General features: G+C 43.4%; 1 long non-coding RNA gene across 1 annotated transcript; it reads left to right on the forward strand.

The window, feature by feature from the left end:
- Nucleotides 1-1,434: 1,434 nt before the first annotated feature.
- LOC126281777 (uncharacterized) lies at nucleotides 1,435-2,507 on the forward strand. The gene is made up of 3 exons (XR_007551306.1): nucleotides 1,435-2,112; nucleotides 2,243-2,355; nucleotides 2,455-2,507. It is a non-coding gene; the product is annotated as an uncharacterized LOC126281777 (long non-coding RNA).
- Nucleotides 2,508-10,239: the final 7,732 nt, after the last annotated feature.

Raw genomic sequence — 10,239 nt, forward strand, 5'->3', positions numbered from 1 at the left:
CAACCAAAACAATTAAGTAGCGTAATTCTGATACATTTTAACACCTTGTTCACCTGTAGTTACTGTGTGAAACTACTTTTTTTGCCGTACACCAGTCTTGCCAATAGCCTGTTGATGCAACCACGATGTTGACCTCTTGTGATCGCACCCAGTTCTTATTGTTGAGTATTACATTTTCCTGCCTTTCCATGCTTTAAGATGACCACAGCAGTTGACGCTTCGCGTGCGGTATGCTTTCTGTAATTTGTTCCTTGTTTGTAATCCAATCGTTTAAAGAACTTCTGTTTGTACTGATGGTAGTGTTGATTTGCCTACATAATTATGTTCAGTTCACCACAAGTTATTAGCACAACAAGTTATTCCTATGAGTCACCCATGGAAATAAAGAAGATAACCATGTGTGCATGCAGTCTGTAGACTGTAGCAAGTAAGTGTCGATTCACTTTCTCTTCTCAGAAATAGAATCACGGAAACTACTTGCTGCTGACCCATCAGCGTCCTGCTATATCAGCCACTGGATGAATTAGCAAGTGATCAGAAGTAAGTAACCTCCGACAGCGGCAGTGAAAGTGAGATGGTACAACCTCATAATATAGTATTTTCCTCGTCTGACTGTACCCAATGCCCACATAATAATCGTCGAAATTAACGCCAAATATAGAATGACAGTGAATGAGCTTAGGGTTGCTGTCGTTGCAGGGTTCGTGTGGGCCACAGTGTGTACGTCATCAACACGTTCTAATGAAGTAATACACATCAGCTGTAAAAAATCATACCTTCCACAAACTAAATTGGCAGATTAACCAGCTGCAAAGTGACTATCAAGACGTTGTGGTTTGTGTAGCGCAGAAGATTCCTCCTTTGTACCGAATTGAAGTGCCAGACGTGTGGTGTTGGTTGCCGCGTGAGTGACAACAAACACCAGTTTTGGGGAGTACCATAAACAGTGAACAGTTCCGAGTTTACCAGTGGTTTCATTGTGAATCCGTAAACAAAAAATGCAACGGCAACACTGATTTTATGAAACCACTTGTATATACGTTAATTTCTCATGTATGTCATTGCATCAGTATCGGGATAACACGAATATTGGCAAGTATTTAATGCTTGTAACCAAAGAGATAAATTTTATATTAACATATTGTCGCAGATGAAACTGAATAGCATAGTGGTGGATTGGTTATGATACTAAACTGTTGCATGGAGGGTTGCGAGTTCATGACTCACCTAGACTGTATAGTTTTGTTTTCTATATTCGTTTCGAGTACATTTTGGAAGTACCCAAAAATGTCAAGAGTCATTGTACTGGAATGTTCTGTAGCTGTACATATACTGTATGTGTTCTGACCGCAGGCAGTTCGCTCCGCGCTCTTGTATGTACAAGTGCTAAATGAACGTTCGGTAAGTGAGGTTCGTCACATAGAATAGGAAACATATTGAAAAAACAAGGGATCCCAATAACATTCAGAACAAACAATACTGTTCAGAAAAGACTAAGACCAGACAGAAAAACTGCAGACAAATTCAGCAACGCTGGAATATATCAACTCACCTGCAACTCCTGTCAGGCCCAGTACATAGGACAAACAAGCAGAAACTTCCGAACAAGGTACACAGAGCACATGAGAGCTCTAAAGAGTGACAGCACACATTCAACTTTTGCAGATCATCTAATGAACAAAAACCATAACCCCACTAATATTGAAAACGATCTACACATTCTGAAAAACAGCAACAGTCTATACCAACAATTAACAATAGAAGAAAACTACTATATACAAAAGGCCATAGTCGAAGGGAAAAATGTAATAAACGAATACACAACACTTTGCAATAACACACTCTTCACTGCTCTGAGAGAACTGGCCAAGGACTCAGAACAGACAAGCACACACACGCAATAGAACCACTTCCCCATCACACACACAGACATAAATTAAGAACAGGAGTCGTCGTAATTCGCGCTACGTTTTTCATAGCCTCTCTCGCCACATGCGATACACCTCTCGCGACACGCGCGAACGGCAAGATGGCGTAATACCCGCGAGCCAAAACAAAGTGCCAAAGTTTTGTTTTGTGTATGTAAAAGCGTCTCCACACCATCCAACGAACGTAAGTACACAAATAGCTAAGTAACAGTTTCATTACACCTCATTCCACAACGCTGCTGCAATCCCAAGAGTATATTGCTGACATACACAGTTCACCTTCAGTATTTGTTTACTAACAGCCGCTCATACAGTTTGCAGATGACATGATGTTCGTGAATAAAAACGGTGACATAAGCACGGAGTATACATGTTGCAGACAGCAAAAATAATGCTCAAAAACATTATGTAACTTGCAATAAATAAGGTAGTATAAAAAAAAAAAAGTATATTTCAAAAAACGATCAGTAAAAATGTAATAATGTGCCACTGTTTGTGTAACCATGCTATTCTCTGCATGTTCTAGATTAGAAAAGCCCACTGATGATGGTGATATTTGTCGCCGAAACTAGTATGGGAAAATAAAGAAATTAAACATATAACAAGGTGTTTTGCATCAAGGCGGACGCAACTTCTGATATTGTCATTCATCTAATTACACCTTCTTCTGCGTGAAATTATTCTAGTGGAAGAGATGGGTATTGGAACTTGTTATAGTGCACATTGTCAACGACACAGTGGCTCCCATCAGGCCACGACAGAGCCGCTGTTTTAGTGGCGAGAAACCTGAGTTTGAGCCATATTCAACAGATCACAATCTATAGGAGACAGAACATCAACTGTGTGCCACCACATGAGACATACTTCCGGGTGGTCTGGTGATGATGGTCAAGATGCAAACAAGTGGCTGAAGGTATACGAGCCTATAGCCACATTTAACAAATGGGATGACACCGTGTGTTTTGCTAACGTGTGTTTTGTCTACCAGGAGGGCACTGCCAAGCAATGGTATGAGAACAACGAGCAGAAGTTTACAAGCTGGGTAGTATTCCAGGCGGAACTGCGCAAATATTTCGGCGACACACAACGACAGAAGTGGAAGGCTGACGATGAACTGAAGTGCATGGCACAGCGTCCAGGAGAAAATACAGCATTCTACATTCAAGACGTCTCGGAGCTGTGTAAAATAGAGGTCCTAGAATGAAGGAGGAAGATAAGGTTGCACATCTCTGGAGGGTGTTGCTGAGGGCATGCATCAAGCCCTACTCCTGAAGGAGGTTTTGACAGCAGACGACTTCATAAAATGGTACCAGTATATCGAGAGAATGCATCAAAGAAGAATTAGAAGCAAGAAGTTTGAACGGCTTCCAAATGTCGCATTGATGTCTGTGATGGAGGAAGCAACTGATTTCACAAGTGTTCTTCGTCAGATAGTGAGAGAGGAAGTTCAGAAGGAACTTGATTGCACGGCGAGCAAAAAACCGAGACGCTTCAAGAAGTCATAAGGGAGGAGGTGGAACAGACATTGGACCCAATCTCTTGTCCTTCGTTTCCCTTTAAAACGGTGGAAAAGTCGAGACCCAGGCGTAGCTACGTTCCTACATTGCAGAGTGAGGAACCTGTTTGGGCACCAAGGAAGACTGACGTCTGGAGGACCCAGGATAACCAACCAGTATGTTTCCACTGCGGACGATCGTGACATGTGGTGCGCTATTTTCGAGAATGGCGGCGGATATTTGATGACGCCCGATCCAGAAGACAGCAGACCGATTTTAGCCAACGTCAACTCCGTGACGACGAAGATGAACAAGAAGATGTGGGTGCAGGACGACGTAGGTCACCATCGTCTCAGGTTAGCCACTGGAGAGGACGCTCCCCAACACTCCGATCAAGGTCTCCATCGCCGTTTAGAAGCTCCAGCCGATCACCTAGCCGCCGAAACCTGGAAAACGAAAGGGTGCGACATTCCTTGGAGAAAGGCCGCCGAAGAGAAAAATCCTCCACCGACGATCACTACAAAAATGATAGGAAACTATGTCGACATCCTCATGGATGTCCGACCAGCCCACGCTCTTGTGGACTCTGGAGCATCATATTTAGTCATTTCGGAGAAGTACCGTCGTCAGTTGCAGAAAACCGTATTTGTCGACAGCAAAACATCTCTGCTTAAGGTATAGGAAATATGCAAAACCTACAGGAAGATGTACCATTCGTGTGGATATAAGTGGCCCTTAGAATTCCTCGTCATACAAGAGTGTAATCATGACGTCATTCTCGTACCTTTTGAAAGCTTCTCAGGCAATTACAGATTGTGGTCGCTGCAAGATTATGCTAGACGAAATGAGATACTGTGGACAGGAAGATGCGCATCCGAACGTGTGGAGACTATGAGTGCTGGATGAAGTGATCATTCCTGCAGTGCTGGATGAAGTGATCATTCCTGCAGTCACCGTTAGAAAGGTAACTATTACGTGTCATGCCATGCATCAGCCCATGGATCTTGTAGTGGAGTGTAAGAGAACAGGTCACACCAGCCTCTGTTGTCTCGTTTAAGAACGGATGCGGTGAATCGTGTATAGTTAACTGTCGCCGAGAACCACAGATGCTTCAAAGACGCATGTCCGTAGCAAACGCTGAGCCGTTAATTGAAGAACAGCTGAGCGTCATAGAAACCTCCCATGTCGAGTCTGTGGGCGAAATTAGCGCTACCACTACGAGATATTCTAGCTGCACTATCACCCTATCTCACTAAGGAACAACAGAAGAAGCTACTTGCCATTTGTCAAGAGTTCTGTGAACGCTTCAATCCACAGGTGAGGAGCAAATTAGACAAATCGACGGTGAAGCAGTGGATTAGCACTGAAGACCATCACCCAATAAGCCAGAGAGCATACTCTGTGTCAGCAACGGAACGTCGAATTATTCTCGTCGAGGTAGAGAAAATGATGAAGAATGACATCATTCAGCCTTCGCAGAGCCCGTGATCGTCACAGTGGGCCTCGTCAGGAAGAAGGATGGCACCTGGCGCTTTTGTGTTGATTACGGGACTCTTAATAGCTAAACATGACGTTTACCCACTTCCACGAATTGAAGATACACTAGATTGTCTGAAGGGGGCTAAGTTTTTCTGAACCATGGACATGTACTCGGGATACTGGCAAATCGAAGTAAATGAGGCTCATCGTGAGAAAATTACATTCATCACACCTGAGGACCTGTATGTGTTTAAGGTAATGACGTTTGGTTTGTGTAATGCAACAGCTACTTCTGAACGGATGATGGAAATCTTCTAAGGCAATGAAAGTGGACGATGTGTCTTTGTTATTTAGATGACATTATAGTGTTCTCAGATACATTTGATGAACATATAAAAAGACTGAAGGCCGTTCTTAAGTGTCTCCAACAAGGCGGACTGGAATTTAATCCAAGAAAGTGTCTCTTTGGAGCAAAAGAAATCAAAACAGTTGGACACCTAGTGCCAAACAAAGGTGTGCGTACAGACGCAGAAAAGGTGAGATCTATAACGGAATTTCCTATTCCTAAAAGTATTAGAGATGTGGGAAGCTTCCACGGATTATGTTCTTATTACCATCGTTTTATCAACGCAGTCTTACTTTGTTTACATGATGCACTGCAAGGCGCAGCTTTATTCAAATGTCAACCACGACCAAATATACCACAAACGATGGTACACGTGAGAACAGGGAACTGTGAAAGTCATTTAACAACTGCATCCCAGAGTAGCGGGATTTCACCCTTTCACCTAGATTCAGGTGGCAGCAGAAAGCGGCGGGCTGTGGGCGAGGAGTGTTCGGTGGCAGCTATGATGTTCTGACACATCCACGAAAATTTTCAAACTATGTGGTCTGGCGTTCTTAGTATCAGAACGTGGGAAAGACATCTATCAGAGCCCTGAAATCCGGGCAGATTTCAGTGTGAAGTGCACGCACTCGCTGGTCTGGCCAAACTAATCTGACTCACAGGCGCGACGGTGCGTGCGGGGATTGTCGTATGTCAGACGGCGCACTCAGGACGAATACGTTCACCCTCATGACGCACGAGATGTCTGAGATGATATGCAGATCCACTGCCAGTGCAGCTGGAAACGATCACTGGCTCTTAGTCCACCACAAGATACAGACCACAAGTCTCAGCCGCTGGGGAAAGACCTACAGTTCTCCACCAGAGGAGACCAGAGGACGAAGATGGCAACAAAATCACAGCCACTTTCCACCAAGCCCCACTACGGGAGCCGAATTAGCAAAAACTAAACCGCCCCCACATTGCACAAAACAATCGAACTGTCCTCTACTCATTGGATCTCCCCTCTTGACTATTCTGTAGGCCTGGTAGCCAATCAAGACACAGCTCCGGGATTCCCACGCTGGGGGAGCAAGCCACTACTTTGTGTATCCTGAGATGAGCCAATCCGCGACTCCAAATATCTCTCGTCTGATAAAAGATTTTAGACTAGGTATGTCATTCTCACAGTAAGCATGTCCATGTTAAGGTAAAAAATGTCCAACTACATGGGACTGCAGTCCATCATTCATGGTAAGACGTAATCTTTCTGGGCTGACCATTTCCAATTTCAAAACGAAGGCTGCTAAGCCCCCCAGGAAGGCGTACCTATGAAATATATGTTTTTGCTGCTAGCTAATAGAACCTGCCGACTTCCTGGCATCAAGTGGGTTACAGTCTTTTCTCCACTAGACAGGTACACCAGCCAATCAGTCTGTATCATCCCAGCTTCTAACACGACAATTCTCAGAGATTTATGACCTTCCCACTATTTTCACAAAGACTCAATTTACAGCAGTCTCTGTTAAATCGATTCCTTCACCGACTTTCGGCCAACTGGCCGCCTTTGCGATGGACAACCACCTGGCACCAATTAAAATGTTTTGCGAAATGGCGCCCTTCTGTCTGACTCAAAGTGGAAGGATTAGAGGGCTTCAGCCAGAAGTCCTTCTGAAGGTATGATCCACTTAGCACTGCTTCTCACACTCACTCTCACAGCCAGGTCGCTGCACTCGGCATTTATGGGCTCCAGCTCATCTCTCCGAGCCGGCCGCGGTGGTCTTGCGGTTCTAAGCGCGCAGTCCGGAACCGTGAGACTGCTATGGTCGCAGGTTCGAATCCTGCCTCGGGCATGGCTGTGTGTGATGTCTTTAGGTTAGTTAGGTTTAAGTAGTTCTAAGTTCTAGGGGACTGATGACCAAAGCAGTTGAGTCCCATAGTGCTCAGAGCCATTTGAACCATCTCTCCGAGCCGGCCGGAGTGGCCGTGCGATTCTAGGCGCTACAGTCTCGAGCCGAGTAACCGCTACGGTCGCAGGTTTGAATCCTGCCTCGGGCATGGATGTGTGTGATGTCCTTTGGTTGGTTAGGTTTACTTAGCTCTACGTTCTAGGCGACTGATGACCCCAGAAGTTACGTCCCTTAGTGCTCAGAGCCATTTGAATCAATCATCTCTCCCCAGTTCTCCATCACCTGCACTGCTGCCCCATGGGTACAAATTCTTTACAGGCTATACATCCAGTTATAAGAAAATTGTGCCTGTAATTTCCCCATGTAAAAAAGTCGTAAACCATACATAAAAAAGTAGTACAGTGGAACGCCAATATCATGACCTAAAAATATGCACGTTAACCTGATTCACAGTACTGTTAATGTGAGAGAGTGGCGTGCCCCCTCTCAAGCCCATAGTACATTCTCACGAACTGCAATGCAGTACCTTTCTTAAAATGAAACTATAACATCATTACTTTTTGTGAAGATTAGACGTACCAAATAAGAGTTTATAAAGACATTAATTTCCATTACATTTCACCTTTCTATGTGCAGTGATGATGAGGCAGATTCAACCGCGACTGCCGGGACAGTTACTCTCTCTCAGCGATTGGGTGTCTAGCGGTTCGTGTTATGATGGCGGATAGTGAGCTGATAAGTTGCTTGGCTCACTGCTGCATTTGGAATGTTGGAGCAAGCTACATGATATCCTGTCTCAGCAGGATCAATGGACACCGCCCTCTGTCAAAGTTACTGCGGTGCCTTGCTTGTGCACCTCACAAGAAGTCTTTGTCTCCTGTCATCCTAGGATACTTTTCCTATCAGTCAGGTCCAAGAGGCCTGAACACGAGGACGACTTTCGGATATGATCAGCTACTGATTGCGCGGTTGTTGACTTACGTTCTTACGTAACGGCAATGAAGGTGAGCTTTCAGATATAGTCACAACCGCTATAATTTCTGTGTAAAGAGGTTACTGTCTTTCTTGCCTTCCTGGTTATCGACCGTCATCTGTAAAGTAGATTTTTGTGTCATCTGAAGTGTCCCACTCAAGTCATTTTACTGCGTATATTTGACTATTAAATTGGGAATGTGGAAGCCTCTTGCCTGGATTTTTCTGCTGGAGTTATCTGAATTAAGCAGTACACAATATGACTGCAGGACATGCATCGCTTTTTTCCAAAATTTTCTCTACTGTTTTTTTTTGTTTTAATTTTAACTAATAATTTATATGTTTCAGAGTAGCTTGAGTACACATTACTTTACTTGTGTAGCTGACCAGGGTAGTCGAGAGGTTCTAGGTGCTACACTCTGGAACCGCGCGACCGCTACGGTCGCAGGTTCGAATCCTGCCTCGGGCATGGATGTGTGTGATGTCCTTAGATTAAGTAGGTTTAAGTAGTTATAAGTTCTAGGGGACTGATAACCACAGAAGTTAAGTCCCGTAGTGCTCAGAGCCATTTGAACCATTGCTTCTGTATTGTGAGTTGCGCTAAAAAATCCTTGGGTAAAAGAAATGGATAATCGTGAAGTGGTTTCCTTCTCTATTATTCTTACTAAACACAAGGTGTAACAACTCAGCTAGACAATCATGTTGGGTGTTGTTCATAAGCAAATGGGGAAGTAATTTTAGGCCTACAAATGCACCTTGTCTGCACGACCAACTGACTGTATTTTATGTAAACTTGTCCTCAGTCAGTTTACTTGGATTGCTTGTTTTTCCTTATTACATTCGAACTGTTTTACTTGCTGGTGGACGACGGATATTAACTATCTGTTAATAATTTTGTTGGTTTCTAAATGTCAAATTTGGAATAGATTGTTAAACACCACGTTGCTGATGTTATTAACATCTGTGTTTGGGATTGAATTTAATATCAATATCACAGAACATTTTCTTATGATCATTTCCTTAAAAAAAATTCTTAAATATTTTACAGGGTTTGTCAATTGTAACACCTGCTGCGTTGCTTACAAAAGAGAAAATCTCTAGTACATTAAATTACGGTGGTTAGTTTTGTCATTTCTTTCGATTTTTTATTTGTGACAATAATGTGGGCTATATTTTATTACATTTGCTAGAAAAATTATGGTCCAGTATCCCACCACTCAACACTAGCTATCTAGTTCCAACACATTTCACTATGGTACTATTTCTGCAGTTGTTTGCTATTTTGTCTGCAGAGCAGGTATATATGATATTAAAGTTAATTCTTCTTTCCTTGAAGTATTCAGCAAAGAGAAAGGATACTATTACTCCAATTTTTAATATAAAGACATTAATATTAAAAAAATTTCCTATTTACGGTCCACTTCATATATATTTTATTGGCTTGTAGTTATTGTTCTTATGTTCATTAAAACCAGTAGAAACTGAAGGAAAAACTTGATGTAACTCATTTACTGTACAATTTATGAATTTTGAATACAAATACATAAGAAAATAAGTGACTCAACCATTCATTTCCCCTAAACGATTTTGAGTTCATTCCCAGAATGTAATTCTCTTTCGTTGTTTGCCGTGAATCAGCAGGTCTCGACACAGTTGACTTCCTTTGCTGACTAGTAGCTCTAGGTTAATTCCTTTTGCTGTTTTCGGAAGGATGTCTGTATTGGCGACTTCATGTGGACATGACCCACACTGAGACGAAGTGCGTCATTGTTGCTCAACAGAGGGCAGCATGGTGACTGGAACTGCAGTTGTGAATGAAAATTGGTTAGGCACTCTGCCACCATGGCAGGTGCATAAATGTCTTCAGGTTCAGCGCCATTGGGGGCAGGCAGTGTGTACTACGCGAGTTTGTTTTTTACCACACTAGCTGGTCCAGCGAGTGGCCATGGGAGATCAAGGTAGATGCTAACCGAGTTTCTTTTTGTACCGGTGTGGCTGCCCCAGCGAGTTGCGACACTAGCCCCAGCTAGACGCTAGCCGACTGTGTTTTTGTGACAGTGTGGCTGGTCCAGCGAGTTGCAAAAGTAGCCCCAGGTACATGCTAGCCGAGTTTCGGTGTGGCTGGTCCA

This window comes from Schistocerca gregaria, chromosome 7 (assembly GCF_023897955.1).
Source record: "Schistocerca gregaria isolate iqSchGreg1 chromosome 7, iqSchGreg1.2, whole genome shotgun sequence".
Classification (NCBI taxonomy): domain Eukaryota; kingdom Metazoa; phylum Arthropoda; class Insecta; order Orthoptera; family Acrididae; genus Schistocerca; species Schistocerca gregaria.